General features: G+C 32.5%; 1 pseudogene across 1 annotated transcript in view; it reads right to left on the bottom strand.

Annotated features, from left to right (window-relative positions):
* The window catches only part of LOC148311319 (plasma membrane calcium-transporting ATPase 2 pseudogene), a 38,874-nt pseudogene extending 31,203 nt beyond the window's left edge, over nucleotides 1-7,671 (bottom strand). Inside the window, exon 1 of the transcript XR_015837286.1 lies at nucleotides 7,504-7,671. The product of XR_015837286.1 is annotated as a plasma membrane calcium-transporting ATPase 2 pseudogene, transcript variant X1 (transcript). The remainder of the gene's footprint in view (nucleotides 1-7,503) is intronic.
* Between the last annotated feature and the right edge of the window lie 13,117 nt (nucleotides 7,672-20,788).

Here is a 20,788-nt window from a genome sequence, read left to right as displayed (position 1 = left end):
AATTCGTTCAAGTTTTGTTATGTAAGAATAATGTTAAATAAGATATTGATTAAAATCTGAGTATGTACCTACAGCCCAATACGTATTAGAATGTAATTTGTATGGTTTCACTCCGTTTTGATCAGTAGACACACGCGTATGTCACACTTTTATTTGACGTCGTAAGCTGTCTAACCAATATTTATATCTCTTCCGCGCGAGGGTAAGCAGAGATGATGAAAACGCCTTTTAATTAATCTATTACATTTAATTTATACTACTTTTATTGTATTTAATCTATTACATAGTTTATTTTGTATGTCAAAACATTGTTAACTTTGTTGGACGGTAATATAACACTATCCTCATTATTTATCGTTCACTTTGTGTAATCGTTCACTTCAAAAAACACTACTTCGTTACTACCGGTTTCGGAATAATCATTATTTTATCAGGTCTACATTTGAAGTGATGATGGAATGATTATTCCGAAACCAGTAGTCATGAAGTAATGCTTTTCAGCCTGTCCGGGAGAGGGTTTCTGCGGACGAAACTGTGTCTATAAACATTAATAACTACATCTGTAGTTCTTGAAACTAGTCGGGTTTACTTCATAAATTCAGAAAACGTGGCTTTGTTTAATTTTTTTTTTTTTATTTACACAAAGCTAATGCCAAATCAATTAATTCTTTAGATATTGTAACATTTTAAGGCTCTCTGGTCTTTGAAATACTTATTGTCAATGACTATGTAAGTGACTTTAAATCAATAAATTCTTCAGATATTGTAACATTTTAAGGCCCTCTGGTCTTTGAAATACTTACTGTCAATGACAGTGAAAGTGGCAAGTCGTTAAGTTAGTTTAAATCAATAAATCGTTCAGATATTGTAACATTTTAAGGCTCTCTGGTCTTTGAAATACTATTGTCAATGACAGTGTAATGGTGACAAGTCGTTACGTTACTTAAATTCAATAAATTGTTCAGATATTGTAACATTTTACGGCTCTCTGGTCTTTAAACACTATTGTCAATGATAGTGTAACGGTGACAAGTCGTTAAGTTACTTTAAATCTATAAATTGTTCAGATATTGTAACATTTAACGGCTCTCTGGTCTTTGAATACTATTGTCAATGACAGTGTAATGGTGACAAGTCGTTACGTTACTTAAATTCAATAAATTGTTCAGATATTGTAACATTTTACGGCTCTCTGGTCTTTAAACACTATTGTCAATGATAGTGTAATGGTGACAAGTCGTTACGTTACTTAAATCCAATAAATTGATCAGATATTGTAACATTTTACGGCTCTCTGGTCTTTGAAATACTATTGTCAATGACAGTGTAACGGTGACAAGTCGTTAAGTTACTTTGAAAAGGTTCTAACTTCACAGCTTTGAAGTCAGAACAATTTCAAAGGACCTAACGATGTCTCAACGAATGGGATGAATGACAACCCTACCCTAGGGGGAGGTAGGCATGAGACCACTTCGAGAGCAATCGTAAAGGAAGCACAAAATCGAGGAAATCAAATGGAAACGTACATTGTCGCTTCATTTATTACCGATTCAATGTATGTAGAATCACATTTTATTGAAAAATAATACGAGTACTGGGGTTTTCAAGTAAATTTTTATATAAAAATATAATTTATATTATATTAAACTTCTTCTAAAAAACCGTAATCCGCACCCGATGGTGCAAAAGCCACTGCATCGTATTGACACAGTATTTTCTTTATCGTTACTTACATGAAGTCAAGGTTCAGGCACTAGTCCAGGTCAATATTAAATAAATATTTGAGTGTAAAATCACTAATCTTTATTTTAAACCCTTTCCCCTCCCTGCAAATCGAACCCGACACCTCCAGCATAATAGGCAGAGAGAATAGAGCGCCCCACCAATCATTATTTGCACAATCATCGCCTCTTCCTCGTTTATACATCTTCTCATACATACAAGCCGATTATTCCGACTCCTAGTCTGACCACTTTCTTTCGATTATTTGAAATACTCGATCATGTCAAGTTTTCCTCGGTCTTCCTCTGCTTCTATAACCGACCACATTCGCCTCATAAATTTGTTTTACTATCATTTTCTCACTGATTCGATTCACATGGCCAAACCATGTCAACACACCTTTCTTAGTTTACATAATAATCAATTTAAAATTGTGGATTTTATTACAAACTAACTATATAAAACTATATCCGGCCACGTGTTGCTGTGGATAAATTTGGTCAAATGGAAATAAAATGAATCATTCATTAACTTATGAAGTGATAAAAGTATTAAAAATCTACGAAACAACAATGAAATCGAAAACATTGAAAATGCTAAGCTAAAAATACGCTAAGCGATGTTTAGTATCGTGTATGTTGCTGTTTGGACTAACAGATGGTGCTGCCATTGCCATAGCAAAAACATATATGCGTATTATGTTAGGAAATTTAATTGTTTTATTTATCAATAAGGCATTTAATTTCTGGATAAAATTATTTTTTTTGCTTCTTTCAATATTTTCATTTTATGTAAATTGTGGAAATAATGTCTAAAAAACTTAAATAAATCTACAAGCGTAGTTTTCTTTTTTTAAATAAAATTTTTGTACGAGTTTCCAAGAAGAAAATAACTTAATAAATAACTAATATGGAATTAGTATTTTCTTTTTAAAAAATTATGTTTTGTCTTATTTGTTGATTACAAGAGATAAAAACGGATATACGACTACCATACGGATCTGCACTATGCGATCCATTTTTAGTTTTCGGTATCTTGTTAGATATTGACTTCCATATGGCCGAATACCGGATAGTTCTTTAAATAAACAAAATATTAAAAGGGTTGATGGTACCAAGAGTGAACAATAAATATGGGAATAGAACACTTCATTATCTTTATAATGAAGTGTTCTACTCCCATAGTTATTGCTTACTCTTAGGACCATCAACCCATTTAATATTTTGTTTATTTGAAGCATTATCCGGAACTATTTCCTACCATTTTTAATTTATTGCCGACGGAGGTAAGAGGCCAAACTAAAATATTGATTAAAGGCAAAATAAAGGAATGGGTAAATGATCAAGAGCTAATAATATAAAAATTGTTAAATATATATATTTTTTTAAATTACATATTATGTTAAAATATATATTTTTTAATATAAAAAAAGGAATGTAAATAGAACTCCACGGACAAGACACAAAAAGTGTGGCTTGGTGGGTCTTTGCAAAAAATAACATGTTAATTATATTTATGAATTTGTAAATTTATGTATAAGTACTTATATGTAAATGTACATTTATATATATATATATATACACACACATGTATATATATATGTTTAACAAATAAATGTCCCAAATATTAATAAATCGAAATATTTTTATTTTTTTCATTAAGAATACGTACGAAATCAAACACTTTTTCTGAAGTTGGTAAAGAGTGAGTGAAATAAGGTTATTGAGCGTTTATTGGGAGCAAATGATTATTATTTGTTAAGGCCGCAATATGCTTAGCGAATTCAACAAGACGAATGTTACATTTTTACCAATTCGTTTTGAATCACAAACTGACGTTAGACGATTTCTAACCACAACATGGAGCAAAATCTAAAATGAAATTTGTCTCTTGGGGCAGAAGGGTGAAGGGGAGCCGTCATCTGCAATGTTGTCAATTGAAAGTGAGCGAAACGCTGAAATCTTGCTCCGAATATCCGGCTGCCGGAAGTGCGCCGCTGCAGCCTAAAGCCTTGCAGGATATCCGACATCCCGCAAAATCACGGAGCCATTCATCTCTGGTAGTAACGTGCATAATAAATTGAAAATTACACGTAGACGTATGATCGGAAATCATAATTCAAACATTTTGTATATTAAAAGCATTGTTTACTTTCTGAACACTCTCCTTATCATTCATCGTTCACTTTGTGTAATACCACTTTAATAAACACTAATTCGTGACTACCGGTTTCGGACTAATCATTCCATCATCAGGTCATGAAAATGAAATTATTACGGTCTGACATTTATACAAAAATAAAAAATTTCATGAGAGAAAAAAAACAACTGTATCACAATGGGATTATTTTTTGAGTGGATATTTCCATTTTTTTACTCTCTGTAAAATTTTTCGTAATGGTCATCACGCTCGTTACCGAACAAGAGGTCCCAGGTTCGATTCCCAGGGGGATCAAATAAATGTTTAAGTAATTTTTCACCGTAATATTTATTCAATATTACCCTGGACGGATTTTATTACTATAGCCTGAAGCGGAGGGCTGATCACCTTTCCTTCATGTGTTAACGATCAAGATAACACTGCGTTTGTATTATGTAGTGCCCTATGCACCATCGGGTACGAGTAAGGGTTTGAAGAAGAAGAAAGATAATTAGAAAAAAGATTGACTGCAGTGAGTAGAATGAACGGTGATTTTAATATAGTCATTACAAATAAATGTATATCTATGGATAAACTGGCAGTGTATTGCGTGCTAGTACCAACACTGATGTATAGAAGTGAAATATTGGATAATTAAAAGAAGAATGATTGTGAATCGAATCTGGGACCTCCAGCGCGGTAGTTAAACACGCTAACCATTACAGCATGGAGGCCAACAAACACGATTCTAGTTATAAATAAAATTACACGGTATTTTATGTTTCTTTCTTATCTTAGTTTCATAAATAGAACATATGGGTTGGTCATATTATAATTTTTATTACGCGAGCGTACTTGACTTTCAATAACTTATCGGCAGGTAAAGAACGTGAAAATATTCAAGTTTATCGCGCCTTAAGAAAACAATGAAATATGTAGTTAACACAAATACAGGATGGCACAAAATTAATCACTTCATCAGTAGATGTTTTTTTTTTTTAATTTTGAAAATGGCGTTCAAAATGGCACAAAATTAATCACCTATCCGAAGAAGATTATTTTTTTTTAATGTTGCAAATGGCAAAAAAAATATTAATAATTTTTTTGTATATTTAAAACATTCTCAACATTGTGGAATGGTAATGTAACACTCTCCTTATCATTCATCGTTCACTTTGTGCAATACCACTTTTATAAACACTTATTTGTGATGGCCGGTTTCGGAATAATCATTCCATCATCAGGCCATTGAAATACACTTTTACATTTGTACAAAAATAAAATTTTGAAAGCGAGAAAGTAAACAAATGAATCATTCAATATATATTTATTATTTTTAAAGAAGACTTCCCATTGTGATTCGTTTGTCTTCTTTCTCTCTTTCAAAATTTTATTTTTGTATAAAGGTCAGACCGTAATAATTTTATTTTTAAGACCTGATGATGGAATAATTATTCCAGGTCGTATATTTCAGGATGAAACCTGTAGTCACAAGTGGCATTACACAAAGTGAACGATGGACGATAAGTAGAATCACTCTATCAGAAGATTTTTTTTTAAATGGCGATCAAATGACGTCAATAATACTAACATGCGTGAACTAAACATCTGTGGTATACAAAGAAATTCAGAGTGGCGCAAAATTAATAATGCATTTTATTTATTTTTTTAATAACTTTTTCACTAAAAAAAATAATTTTGGGTGATGGAAATCTTTATTTGGACCTTTGAATTTTTTCTGTTAAGTGGAAAAGATGAAATCTGTCAAGTGTTTGACGTTTCAAATTTTATCTGTTTGTATACTGCAGCTGTGTAGTTTACAAACCGCTTACTTCTTTCAACAACGTCAAATATCAAAAATCGACAATTTTCAGTTGAACATGTTTTCAGAATGCCCAGAAAATGTTGTATTTTCCAGCGAAAGCGGAATATTTTTAACTTAATATTTACCCGCTACAGGGCAGAAAGTGTTGTTTTTGCATTTTGAAGAAAAGGTATTGATTAATTATTTTTTAAATATGCTAAATATGTATTTATCAACTTGAGAAAAAACATTCTGGTTATACCTAAAAAGATCTGTTGCACTGTAAAAAGTTCAATAAGTGGCTTGATATTTATTTTTAATACATTTTATTATATTTATACACTTTAAAAACGATATCCTGAAAAATCAAGTTTTACTATATATAAGGCGATGTTGAAAGGAGTAAGCGAAATGTCAAATATGATTGACGTACGACGCCATTTGCTAAAAGCTTAACATCTCCTGATGGGTAATTAATTTTGCGCCATCCTGTAGTTAACGTGTGCATATATTGATGTTTTACACAGCAAACGTGCGAATCGCGAGTTTGTCAATTTTCATTGAAGCAATTTAAAAGTTAAAAGCGATAAGGACAGACACGGCATGAAATTATCGCAATTGTTCTTCGATCATACAGATTACGATTCCAAGTCCTAACTACCGATTAATGTTTTTAAACTATCATTCTTTTTTGCTGATACTTAAAACTAACTTAACTAACCACCACGCCGTTTCTCCGCAGGGGTAGGCAGAGAGAAAAAAACGCCATCCACTATGTCTTTGCAAACTTTCATCCACATTTATGCATCTTCTTATACACTAAAGCCTACACCAAGCAAAAGAAGAAGATAAAACACAATACTTTTTTCAATTCAACGATTTCGCCAGCTTTATGTTAATTTGCCAGTTTTTTCAGAGCAGGTGAGATAGATGGCAACCATGCTTACATACATATATGAACCAATTTAGAAACATTGTTCTTGAATCACTAGAACTTCACTAGAGACATCTATTGGTGAGATGTAAAGAAGCTTTTTATTAAGCAGAAACTCTTATATTTGTCAATAATGGGTAGAATTGGTGAATGTTACATATATTTCATTAAACAAGTGTGCGCAATTTTCACACTCACCGCAGGAGAAGACTCTGTGCGCAAATATATTTATTTTCAAATTACCAGTAATCTGAGACAACTTACGGGTTATCTAAAAATAGGTGAGATACCTGGCTAACATACTAGCTTACGTCTTTTTAATTAAACAAGTGTGCGCAATTTTCACGCTCACCGCAGTAGAATACTCTTTGTGCGCAAATATATTTAATTTTAAATTACCAGTAATCCTATGTGTGTACTTTCCTGAAAAATAACGTAGTAATACTTTACATCGACCTGTGAATACATATATCGTCACTTACCTGACTTATTGTCATATCTGCGTTGTCAAAAAAAATGCGGTACGGCGTCCTTTTGTGTATGCGATTATTATCGTTAATTTCATCTAAACTGCAACCTTGCAAATTTTTTTTTGACGGATTAGTTTTATCTTTATTTATCGAAGTCGACATATAATATTAAGGTGTACGGTTTTATTGATTTAATTATTTTTTTAATTTTTGGGATCAGATACACAAATGTTTTAACTCGACATTTGTTAAATGGTGAAAGATTCAGATTTGAATCTCAAATAAAGTGTTAAAAAACTATAAAGAATAAAAAAAAAATAACGAAAAAAAAATTAAGTAATTTTTTTTTTAAATATTTTTTTAAATAAAAAAAAAATATTTGAAATATAATTTAAAATAAAAACAAAATAATAAAACAAATAAAATGTACTTACCACAGGGAAGTTTGCATCCCCAAGAGCTGGTGCGAGTAGCGGGTAGCGGCAACGGCCGGCAGTAGCGGGTGGCGGCAGCGGGTGGCGGTGGCGGGTAGCGGCAGCTAGAAACCGGCGCCGACTTTGCACAACACGTCCGCTCGGGCCATGCTGAAACTTCTTGTGAATATGATTGACAGTTCGATCGCGCTGTTCGAAAGCGCCCGTGCTATTTCAGGCTAACATCTACCAGCATCACCTGAAACAAGTCATCATCTAGATCCTTCACTTCCGTTACCGGATAACAGCGAGAGCGAACGGGATAGTAATTTTCTCGCTACACGCACGCGCACTTCCCATCAACCGTATTGAACGGCTTTTAATAAACTCGCGGGAAATTCAAGTCTACAGGTATTTCTCGGGCTAAACTGCGATCATTTTATCAATTTTATTAAGAAACTCATTTGATATTTTTTTAAATAAAAATTCATGGCGTCAGTCCAGAAAGAACGGATAGCACACCCCACTTCCGTATCCGGCTTTCTCGCTTCTATACGGCGCTACTCGGCGCGTCCTTCCTGATCCTGCCTGTCTAAATTCGAACTTTGAAATTATTTCTTACACCAATTCCAGGGTAGGTGGCTATACCATAATGTATGCATCCCATGAATATCTTAGAATTTAATCAAATATTTTCCTTAATTTTATGAACGTTCAACGGAAGTTTCTCACCTTCTGTATATTAAATATAGTATATCGCTTTTGGAGTACCGAGAGCGAGAGATCGCGAGGAAAAGAGATGGCAGAGGGATGTCTACCTCCCGCAGCGGACCAGCATAGGCTAATCATTCAGTTTGAAACTTTATAAAAGTAATATTTTATCCATTCTAGATTTTCAGACAGCGTAATGTGATACTCAAAAGGTTTATTTTTTTTTAATATTTTTAAATGAATTTCTAAATTCAGTATTATCATTCACGTTTTGATTCGCATTAAAGTAAGTAAATAAAAAAATAGCCGTTTACTTACTACCTGGACTTACTGGATAAATAATACAAAGTATCATACAAGATATCATTTACCCATAAATCTGGGAATAACTATTTTAATCGGAACATGAAAAACTATGTTTCTACCAAATAGGATAGAATCTACGTTACATTTTTATTGTAGTTTTCACATTTATTATTTTATTTAAAAAATATCTGTTAAATCATACTCAATTTTTTAAGGCAACGCACTTTTTTGTATTTATAGCCTCACCCTAATGCAAATTATCATATAAAACGCACTTAAAACCCCATATAGTTTAACAGATTCATAATCGGATATCTTGACTGGTAATTGGAAGATCTAATGATATGGCTTCAGAAGGGCTTATATTCAAATATTTTACAATTAATTTTTATTAGGGAAATGTAACTATTTCTAAAAATATTGTGACACGTGTTTCCATGCATTTAACATAATTATCAAACACACATTAGTGTTGAATGCATCCGAATATGTGTCACAATGACAGGCGCCGTGGCGTAGTTGGGTAAACTGGCGTCACGGGTTCGATTCCCGCCAAGTGCAAAATAAATTCAAGAAAGATTAATTGGTCTGGGTGTTTGTGGTGTATTTTTTACATTTACCTTCCCTATCCTTACTATCCTACCTGCAGACAAGCCTCTAATAGAGGCTTTGCGAGTTATTTCTTTCAAATAAAATTTAAAAAATTAAAATTTAAAATGACATTTGCTGAAACATTTTTTTTAAATGCCTTATACTTTTCAAAAAAGAAATATTTTTACATGACTAAAAAGAATTTCTGTTTTTTACAGGCATTTCTTGGTGGAACTGTATTTTAAATAATAAAATAACAACTTTATAGTTTTTTCCACTTATTTACTTTTGACCAGTGACTGGGTTTCGTCGTTACCGACATCATCGTCTGATGATGTAGTATGATATTTTTAGCCTGGGAATAAAATCCCATCCCAGACTAAAAATATCGAATCGAAAATAAGTTGATAACGAGGAAGACTTCACATAATCAGTACATCAAAAACTTTTATGTGGACAGGTCAGGAGTCAGAATAGTTTGCTGGTATGATGAAGGTGCATGAGAATGTGGAAGAGGTGAAGAATTTAGAAAAGACATATTAGTTTGACATCTATCTACATATTCTGTCTTCTCCTTCAGAGGTAAGTTTGATAAAATGATGAAAATTTGGAGAAAAAACATACTTTATTTTTCTTATATTATTTTTTAACATCCCATCAAAGATGAAGAAGAACGCGAAAGTCTGGGCATTTACGGGGCTGACGACCGTCATAGGCTGGTTTAAGTAATAAAGTGATCACTTTACACACGTATAACATTTACCAATTCTACCCATTATTGACAACCACACTACTCAAATTCTTGGGTCTATATAATTGGTTCATGTATATAAGTTCTATATACATGAACCAATTAAGAAACCTTGTTCTTGAATCACTATCTAATATCATTTTCATTTTTATTATTTTGGCTTATAATTTGACCAGTTAATTTATTAACAGCATTTTGAGTGTGTCCAAATACTTGTTCACAAATCTGGATTAATAATAATGATATAATTGGAGATAATCCAGATTTGTGAACAAGTATTTGGACAAACTCAAAATTCTTGTATATTTGTCTTAAGTTAAGTATAACTTAAGTATAAGTTTTTTATCCTCGTATGTGTTTGAGGTATTGTAAATACAAATCTCAATGTTCTGTGAATATATGTATTTTTTAAAGTAGGTAGATCAAAGCAACATATTTTAATTTATTGACCTATTTTTTAGAATACTAAGGACCTTTTTTACACCATTACTCATTTTTTTTATTCTTTCCTTCACACAGGTTTTCATTTATATTGTTTACTGTGTTTATTTTTTTTAATAGATAGTAAAAACATGTTTTATTCATTTCATGTTTGCTTTATTTTGCTTCATTGAATTTGGTTTAAAATAAATATATTTAATATTTCACTTTCATAGCACGATTAAGCTATTAACCTTGTTTTTACGACATGCGTATATAACGATGTGATTAGTTTCACATTTTGAATTGTAGCATATATAAATAATAAATATTTATATATATATATATATATATATATATATAAATATATATATATACATATATATATATATATATATATATATATATATATATATATATATATATATATATATATAAGTATGTAACAGTCCCAAAAGTATTATCATTTAGATACTAAAATTTTACTTGTTTGAAGACGGCGTCATTTAAATTTCATGTAAACATCATTAATGTTCTCATTAGTTCTGTACAACATTTGAAGAATAAATATATGTATATATATATATATATTTATATATATATATATATATATATATATATATATATATATATATATATATATATATATATATATATATATATATATATATATATATATATATATATATATATATATATATAAATATATATAACGTGGTAATATTTTTCTTTGTAAATTGGGTGTAAATAATATGCAAAGTGGGTGTATAATAATAAAATAAACAATGTGTTGTTTTGTTATTACAGAAACGACAATAAAAGTTTATTCTCAATTAATCTTTACAATAATTTTTATATCTATCTGATTCTGATAGTTAATAATATTATATTTTTTCTATCGGATCTCTTTTGTTTAATTCTGTGCGACGCATGCGACATCTGGTGGTAGAACTGTTTTATGTAGGTACTATTTGTAAGTACTTAATAAAATGTATAGGTAGGTACCTAGGTATTTTTTTACATTTCCCCCCTTGGGGAAGAAAATTCACAGTAAAATTTGTTTTTTTCTTTTGAATTCCTTCATTTTTATTCTGATCTCTTAAAGTATCTTCTAATTTAACCAAATTTACAACTTTTAATTGTTCATCTGCATTTTCATTCGAGTTTAATACTGGATTCCTGCTTAGACAATCTACTTCTAAATTCTTCTTTCCTGGAGTATATTTTATTTTATCTTTCGTAGAAGTTTTTTCTACTTTATTTTTATTTTCATTTTTCAAGCACTGTTTCTGTGTTATTTGTATGTCTTCATTTTTATTCTGATCTTTTAAAATATCTTCTAATTTAACCAAATTTACAACTTTTAATTGTTCATCTGCATTTTCATTCGATTTTAATACTGGATTCCTGCTTAGACAATCTACTTCTAAATTTTTCTTTCCTGGAGTATATTTTATTTTATCTTTCGTAGAAGTTTTTTCTACTTTATTTTTATTTTCATTCTTCAAGCACTGTTTCTGTGTAATTTGTAAATCTTCATTTTTATTATTAATCTTATCATCCTCCTTTGTTTTAAACCAGCACGTTGCTTCAGAGTGATATCGAGTTCCCTTATTTAAATTTTCACAAATCTTACATGGACTTTTATCTTTAATTTTATCACTAGTTCTTAGATTTCCACGTCTTCTTTGATTATCTTCTAATCGTTTTCTTTGATCATCTTCTAATTTTTCTCTCTCACTCCGAACATATTGTAGTAATTGTTTTAATACATCTAATGTTTCATAATCCATTTCCAATTAAAAAATTGTCGTTTTATAACGTGTTAATATTTTTCTTTATAAATTGGGTGTAAATAATATGCAAAGTGGGTGTATAATAATAAAATAAACAATGTTTTGCTTTGTAATTAAAGAAACGACACTAAAAGTTTATTCTCAATTAATCTTTACAATAATTTTTATATCTATCTGATTCTGACAGTTAATAATATTATATTTTTTCTATCGGATCTCTTTTGTTTACTTCTGTGCGACGCATGCGACATCTGGTGGTAGAACTGTTTTATGTAGGTACTATTTGTAAGTACTTAATAAAATGTATAGGTAGGTACTTAGGTATTTTATTACATATATATATATATATATATATATATATATATATATATATATATATATATATATATATATATATATATATATATATAAATACATTTTTTTACATTATTCTACATATAACATACTATTATATATATTGTATTTTATACAATGTATATGTGTATATGCCACATGAACTTAGAGATTTAAATACTTCAACTTTAACTCTCGACACTCAAGATTAGGAAGAAAAGGTGAGGATATAGATGTTTAAATAAATAACGAGAGACATTTATGTCTTACTTCAAAATAAATCATTGAAATAATAGCAAAATATATAGATATGGAGGTAATAATAAATCTCACTTCTTAACCCGATGGTTGCCAGAGACGAGATATCTCGGCAAATGGCGGAGTGCCCGTATGGCCAGAGACGAGATATCTCGTCAGTACTTTTGATGACGTATTACTCCGCAGTTTTAACTCATATTGACAATCTGTCAAAAACGGAACATACATTGCCATCAGTTGAAGTTGTCACAAAATATTTTATAAAGTTTTTAAATACTTTTAAGTGATTTATCGGTATCACTTTCAGCTGACAGTTGACAGATGTCATTAGGGCTACCACTCAAACCACTTGAAATGTTGATTATTTTAATCGATTGTTTTGAACGCCAGGGGTTTTTATTTTGCTCAATTTTTTTGTGTTTTTCTTATTATTTTAAAATATTCCATTGATAAATAATAGTTGTGTGTTAATATTAAATTTAATAAAAACTTGCGTGTGCGACTAAGTGTGACAACCCTGAAAATTTGAAACTGGTTTAACTTCAAAAATAAAACTCTAACAATCGATGCGGGATATAATATTTGGTAAGTAAATTATAATTCAATAAAAACAACAAAAAAAAATCTTTAGACAACTTTTTTTTTTCAAAAAAATACTTGGCCTGTTGAGCACTGCGGCGTAATTTATTTGCGGCTATGAAAAGGTTAATTACTCAAGTTTGCATTGGTAAGGGCTGCTAGTCTCGCTTTTTAATTTACCAACTTTCCTACATTCGTCAATCTGAGCTCCATCACTTGCGTCATCTCTATTATAGAATTATTAGAATTCGAATGCTTATAGCGTTCATTGTATGTTTGTAAAATTAGTTTCTCTCTAAAATTTATTAGTCTAAAATTTTATTTACTTGTTGGGCCAACTTGCGGTGTACTGGTAAATGTATCTTCTAACCCTTATCCGCACCAAATGGTGCATAGGGCAGTGTATCTAGATCGTTACTTACATGAAGGCAAATTGATCACTCTTGCGCTTCAGGGACCAGTCCAGGGTAATAGTGAATGAATATATTAGAGTGTAAAATCACTCATTTTAATTTCACCCACCTCCCCTAAGAATCCAGCCCGGGCTCCAGCACGGTAGCTAAACACAAAATTATAACACAACAAAGGCGGACAACATTTTCACTCGGAAAAATGTTGAATTTAGCTCATTATTTTTATAGAACAATATCCGCTCCCTATGTGAAGCATATGAAGTCCACAAACTATCTCCAGGCTTTTCTATCGGCTTCCAGCTCCCTTGCGTCCCCCCGAGTCTGACGAGAACTGCCGACGAATTGTCAGCAGTGGTCGTCCTGGGTGTCGCGAACCTGATGCCTTGTAAAATAGGTAAGCTTGGTTAAGGCTCTAGGGATGCATGTGAAGTATGGCTTAGCCAACTGAATCGCCTTTTCTTAACGACAGCTGTGACCAAGATTTGCTGCGTCCTCCGCCTTATCTCTTCATTCCTCACAAAGTCAAACCACCGCACGCCTAAAATTATTCGCAGACACCTATTTTCTAAGTAAGTACGCGGCTGCTCTGGGCCCTTGTAAGGTGCCATGTTTCACAGCCGTATAAGAGAATAGGAATTTTACATACTTTACACTTATAAAAAATACAAATAAATGGATTCTTTTTCGTTCTTCTTCTTTCTGTGCAAACGAAGATCGGCCACTTCCAGCGAAGATCGGCCATCATCATGGCATCTTCAATTTTGATGCTGCAGCTCGGAACAGAGATTTGGTGCTTCTGCCAAACCATTGTCGTAGGTTTTTCAGCCATGACGTCCTTCGGCGTCCTTGAGTCTTTCGCCCCTCAATCTTTTCTTGTATGATTAGGTGGAAAAGACGATATTTTTCATTTCTCATGACGTGTCCGAAGTACATCAGCTTTCTCTGCTTGATGGTTGGTATTGGTGGAGTTCCTTATTGGTATTCATCCGTCGGAGGACCTCTAGGTTGGTGACCCGATCACGCCATGCAACTCGCAGGATCTTGCGATAGAGACCCATTTCAAACGCCTCTATTCGGTTTTCCAGTGCCTGTGTGGGTGTCCATCCCTCCATTCCATAGAGAGCAATTGGGAAGACATTTCGTTAATGCGACCTATATACATAGTTTATAATTCAATATTACCCTGGACTGGTACCTGAAGCGGAGGGCTGATCACCTTTCCTTCATGTGTAAATGATCAAGATAACACTGCGTTTATATGACACAGTGCCCTATGCACCATTGGGGTGCGGATAAGGGTTTTTATTTTTATTTTTTAAATAGTTTATATTTTCATCCGTCAATTTCATTTCTATAATAAACTTCCTCAAATCGACAGTTTCCAAAGTAGATAATAAATTTCATCACAGGAGTGATGAACTTTTTGTTGTAGTTGGTAATGCCACAGATAGTAATATGGAGGCGCGTGCACAAAATATATTATTGTTATCTAAAACTTTTCTTGACCCTCCCCACCCTCCTTCCCTCTTCCTTCCGTTTTCCTTGCGTTTACAGGTGACAATGTAAATAAAGGGAAAGTTCGACGAAATAGAGTTTTTTCAACAACATTTTTAGTGTGTCCAAATACTTGTTCAGAAATCTTTAGTAACTCCAATCATAGGAGTTATTTTTTGTATTATTTTTTGACATCTCAACAAAAATGAAGAATAATATGAAAGTCTGGGCATTTACGGGGCTGACGACCGTCATAGGCTCATCAATATATGTCACATGCCACCCTCACACACTAATAAAAGAGTTTCTGCTCAATAAAAAGCTTCTTTTTATCTCACCGATAGATGTCTCTAGTGAAGTTCTAGTGATTCAAGAACTATGTTTAGAAATTGGATCATATATATATATAGAACTTCCAAGAATTAGATTAGTGTGGTTGTCAATAATGAGTAGAATTTGTGAATGTTGCACGTGTTTAAAGTGAGCACTTAAACCAGCCTATGAAAGTCGTCAGCCCAGTAAATGCCCTGACTTCCATATTCTTCTTCATTTTTTATGAGTTGAAAAAAAAAATATATATATATGATAAATTTTATAAAATTAAACAACTTTCTTGTAACCACATTTTTATTATAATTACACTTTAACCTACCGGTTTCGACAAGAACCTTGTCATCATCTATTGTACAAGGTTCTTGTCGAAAGCAGTAAGTCAAAGTGTACTAATAATAAAAAAGTGATTAAAACAAAATTGTTTAATTTTATAAAATGTGCCACAAAGTATCTGCGAAAAACATTCAAGAAAATATATGATAGATCTTTATATCCTATTGCCTAACCAATTTTTCTCAACTGCATACCTTTTTTTGCATATTCTGTTTCCAATTCCCATCTTTCTTTCTTTATGATTATTGTTGAAAAAATATCAGCGTCACCTTTAAAACCCTCTTTGCACACGATTGACGTGATTAGTGTTTGTTTTTATTTATTCGCTAGGGTGGAAAGGTATATAAAAGAAGCGGGCGCCATTTTCAGACTATGTTGGGGCACTACTCTATCTTCTCGGTCCATATTGTTCTATTTTTACCCCATGCGAAAGGAGATATAAATAGAACATTGCAAACTGTCCTGCGGTGACCATTCTTTTGTGACAGTTGGTAAATTTATTTACTTTATAAAATTAATTAACTTTGTTTTCGCCACTTTTTTATGAATACAATTTAACCTACCGGTTTCAACAAGAACCTTGTCATCATCAAGGTTTATTTTAATTCAAAAATATTAAAAACATTAAAATACTCTCACCACAAACTTCCACACACTCCGTAAAAATTAAGGATTTCTACCACCGCAATATATCGTTCCGAACATTTTTAATTTGTTGCCGACGGGTGTAAGGGGTCAAAATATAATATGTAACAAAGGCAAAATAAAGGAATGGGTAAATGATATGTCCACCTGCATAGTGTAATGGTCAGCACGCTCGGCTACCGTTCTGGAGGTCCCGGGTTCAATTCCCAAGGTGGGGGGGTCAAATAAATATAAGCGATTTTTTCACTAATATTTATTCAATATTACCCTCGACTGGTACCTGAAGCAGAGGGCCTGGTCACCTTTCCTTCATGTGTTAATAACGATCAAGAAAACAATGTGTTTTTTTGATACAGTGCCCTATGCATCATTGGGGTGCGGATAAAGGTTTGAAATATGATTTATTTGGTATGACTGATTCCAGTGTGCCATTCACTCTGTTTTTTACTCTCCTTACATTTCAAGTAAAATGGTTCATCATTCCGGACGATGATGTGTGCTTATCGTTCAATGAGAAAATTATAAAAAAGATCAGCTTCTGAATTCAGAAGAAAAAAATGTCACTAATGATTAAATTGCCTCTTTGCAATATGAGCTGATTTTCCCTACCCATACGCGCTTACTACTGTTGTTTCGGCCTGTGCGGTGTTTGTAATATATGCATGTATATGAGACGTGCATTGTTATAACTCTGATATATATAATACGTAGCATATCGGTGTGTTCATATATATATATATATATATATATATATATATATATATATATATATATATATATATATATATATATATATATATATATATATATATATATATATATATATATATATAAATAATATTTGATTTAGTTTCGACTGGATAGATGGAGCCACATATTTTTGCAGTTACCGTACGAAAGAGCGTACCTTGCGTATAAATACTGATCGTCCGTCTGGAACCTTTATCACAAAACCACGGGCATCATGCCTGTGGTGGGGTGATGCCCATGGTGAACTAATCATCACAAGCATCATCACGCTCCTTATGGAAACGGAGAGGGATCTTTGGCAATCCTCTCTCGTAATTTTTGAAGGGGGTTAGTAGTCCTGCACCGGCAACTCCCCCACTAGACTTTCAGACTCGGGATGAGTCAGGATTTTGAATCCCTGACTTGTCCACGATCAGTGCTTTTGAGTACTGACATAAAGTGTATGATAATTAGAGTAATGCAAGTTATCATACGATTGCTTTATTCGAAAGAAGTGTTCATTACTTCTAACTAAAGATTTTTATAGGAATAACCCGTAAACCGTTTATTTTAGAGGCTTGTGTGCAGGTAGAAAGTAGGATAGTAAGGATAGGGAAGGTAAATGTAAAGGTGGAGACTGACCGGAGCATTTCGTCGTAACGTAACACGTTACGATGCGAGCATTCAGGCAGTCAATACACCGAGCCGAGCGCTCCATCCATAGTTTCGGATGCTCGGTGATGCTCGCCGCGAGCGATGTTACGACGTTCTGATACGACGAAATGCTCCGGTCAGCCTCCACCTTAAAAAAATACATCACAAACACCCAGACCAATTGATAACAAACCTTTCTTGAATTCATTTTGTGATTGGCGGGAATCGAACCCGCGACGCCAGTTTCGCAGTCTAGCGTCTACCCAACCACGCCACGACGCCTGTCGTATGATAAATTGCATAATAGATGAGGTTGTAAATAAAACCCGAGAAAAACTTGGTATTTCAAATACTTGACAGTGATCATGACAGGAGTCGGAATAATCAGCAGGTATGTATGAGGAGATGCATGATTTTTTTTTATAAATTCACTTATATATTTATAAAACTATACATAAGTATGTCCATTCATTTATAAATTCGTAAACATAACTTTTTTGTAATAAATACGAGAACCTGGAAATTCGCGCCTGAATATCGTAGAAAAATATATTTATAATACTTTTTAATGCTTAAAATATAACTTTGTTTTAAAATCACTTTAAATATTTTATTATAACTTAATTATAATGTCTACCGGTTTCGAAGCTAACCGCTTCCTTATCAAGACTGATTAATAATTATAACAAAGTTACAATTTAATTATAAAATGGAAAATAAAAGAATTTCTGCTCAAAAAAAAAAGCTTCTTCATCTCACCAATAGATGTCTCTAGTGAAAATTCTAGTGATTCAGGGACAGCGTTTCGAAATTGGATCATATATATAAATTATCCAAGAATTTAAGTAGTGTCGTTATCAATCATGGGATAGTTGGTGAATGTTACACGTGTGTAAAATGATCACTTAGACCAGCCTACAACGGTCGTAAGCCCCGTAAATGCCCAGATTTCCATATTCTTCTTCATCTATGTTTACATCTAAAAAAATAAAATGAAAGATAAAGGTTTCAATGTCCGTATCACTGTCAGCGGGGCATGTAAGTTAATACTAACTAGTGTGTAAAATCCACCATCATGTTCTGATAGCCAGGGTGACAGCGGCAGGAAAGTTAGTAACCCTACTAGGGAACCCCACCCCTTTAGGAAACCCCCCTCACCGACAAGTCAACCTCCCGCGCTCTATAACCACCCCCAAACCCAAAGTCTTCAGGAGTCGTGAGGTCTCTCATACTACTGTACAATAATCGTAGAATTAAGGACCAAATTTTATTATTTTTTGACATCTCAACATAGATGAAGAAGCATGTGGAAGTCTGGGCTGTTACGGGGCTTACGATCGTCATAGGCTAGTTTAAGTGATCACTTTATACACGTGTAACATTCACCATTTCTACACATGATTGACAACCACACTACTCAAATTCTTGGAAGTTCTATATACATATATGTTCCTATTTCAAAACATTGTACAAGAATCACTAGAACTTCACTAGAGACATCTATTGGTGAGATGTAAATAAGCTTTTTACTAAGCAGAGACTCTTATATTAGTATGTGAGGTCCGAATCCTGGATTACAATCACACACATTAGCAAAATAAATATAATACAGTATTCAGGAGACTGAATAGAGTTGAAATGCGATCTCTCAAAACCATATGCGGCAAAACGATGTATGATAGATGTTCGAATGATGAATAATAAATAGAATGAGAGGCTGAGAAAGTCAATATCGATAAAATTAAGAAAGATGTATTCAGATAGTTTGGACATGTGGAACGAATGAATAAGGAAAGAATAGTAAAACGAATTAATGAGGGGAATGTATTTGTAAATAGAAGAATGCGAAGACCGACGAAAACTTGACACAATCAAACACATTAAACGCTTGAAATTACCCAGGAGTATGTATAATATAATATGAGAAGATACATGAATGTTGAAATAGCGAAGATTGTTTGCAAATGACAAGGGGTTGTGGCGTTCTATTCTCCCTGCTCACCTCCACGGCGATGCGACGTGGTGGTTAGTAAGTTAGAATAAAAAATATAAAAACAATGTGGAATTGAATTTATACATTATTATCATATCATTGGTAAGTAAAGACTTGAAGAAAAGGTTGGATAAATATGTATGAGAATACACACTACGGTACATTGCCCCTTAAAACATTGTTTTTATCGATGCACGAGCAGATGTTGAAATATCTTTCGCGTACTTAATGCTTATATCAACCGTATGCTATCAATTTGCTACTCTTGAACTGTGAATCGTTTCTGAAATCGTTAATTATAATAACAGAAAACGTAAATTTATTGAAATCGTATTCACTAATGAGGTAGGACTATTTACTTGTAAATCGCGTTTCAAATATCGCTAAGTAAATAATTCTGCCTGCCCTCGTTCAGGAAACTGGCGTGCTTAGTTAGAAACCGAATGCTTTTATTTAATATTTTTCTTCAAAGTACATTTTTAACTATTTTTCCTTGAAATATATTTCACTTGATATACAATCAAATAAACGTTGCGGAGACTGTATTTAAATACATTCACCGCAATGTTTAACTCTGAATTATTTAAATACGTATTTTCATTAATTGATTCTGCAGTCAGGTTGTGGTAATATATTTCATTTTTTAAATAAAAAATTACTTGGTAAATGCCACAATTCCTTAAATCTACTGTGACACGTGTTTCGATACATTCAGCATCATTGTTTGATAATGATGCGATACGCATCGAAACACATGCTATAATGAATTTTTAGATGTAGTATTATTTAAAAAGTATGATTTTTTAAAAGATATATACTGTATATATTCTTCAAATGTTGTACAGAACTAATGAGAACATTAATGATGTTTACATGAAATTTAAATGACGCCGTCTTCAAACAAGTAAAATTTTAGTGTCTAAATGATAATTCTTTTGGGACTGTTACATACTTGTATTTACATTTC

The sequence above is a fragment of the Brachycentrus maculatus genome, unplaced genomic scaffold (genome assembly GCF_059751285.1).
Source record: "Brachycentrus maculatus isolate JH-2025_06_01 unplaced genomic scaffold, ASM5975128v1 h1tg000068l, whole genome shotgun sequence".
NCBI classification, from domain to species: domain Eukaryota; kingdom Metazoa; phylum Arthropoda; class Insecta; order Trichoptera; family Brachycentridae; genus Brachycentrus; species Brachycentrus maculatus.
The sequence above is the reverse complement of the archived record's forward strand: the minus strand, read 5'-3'. Positions and strand labels throughout refer to the sequence as shown.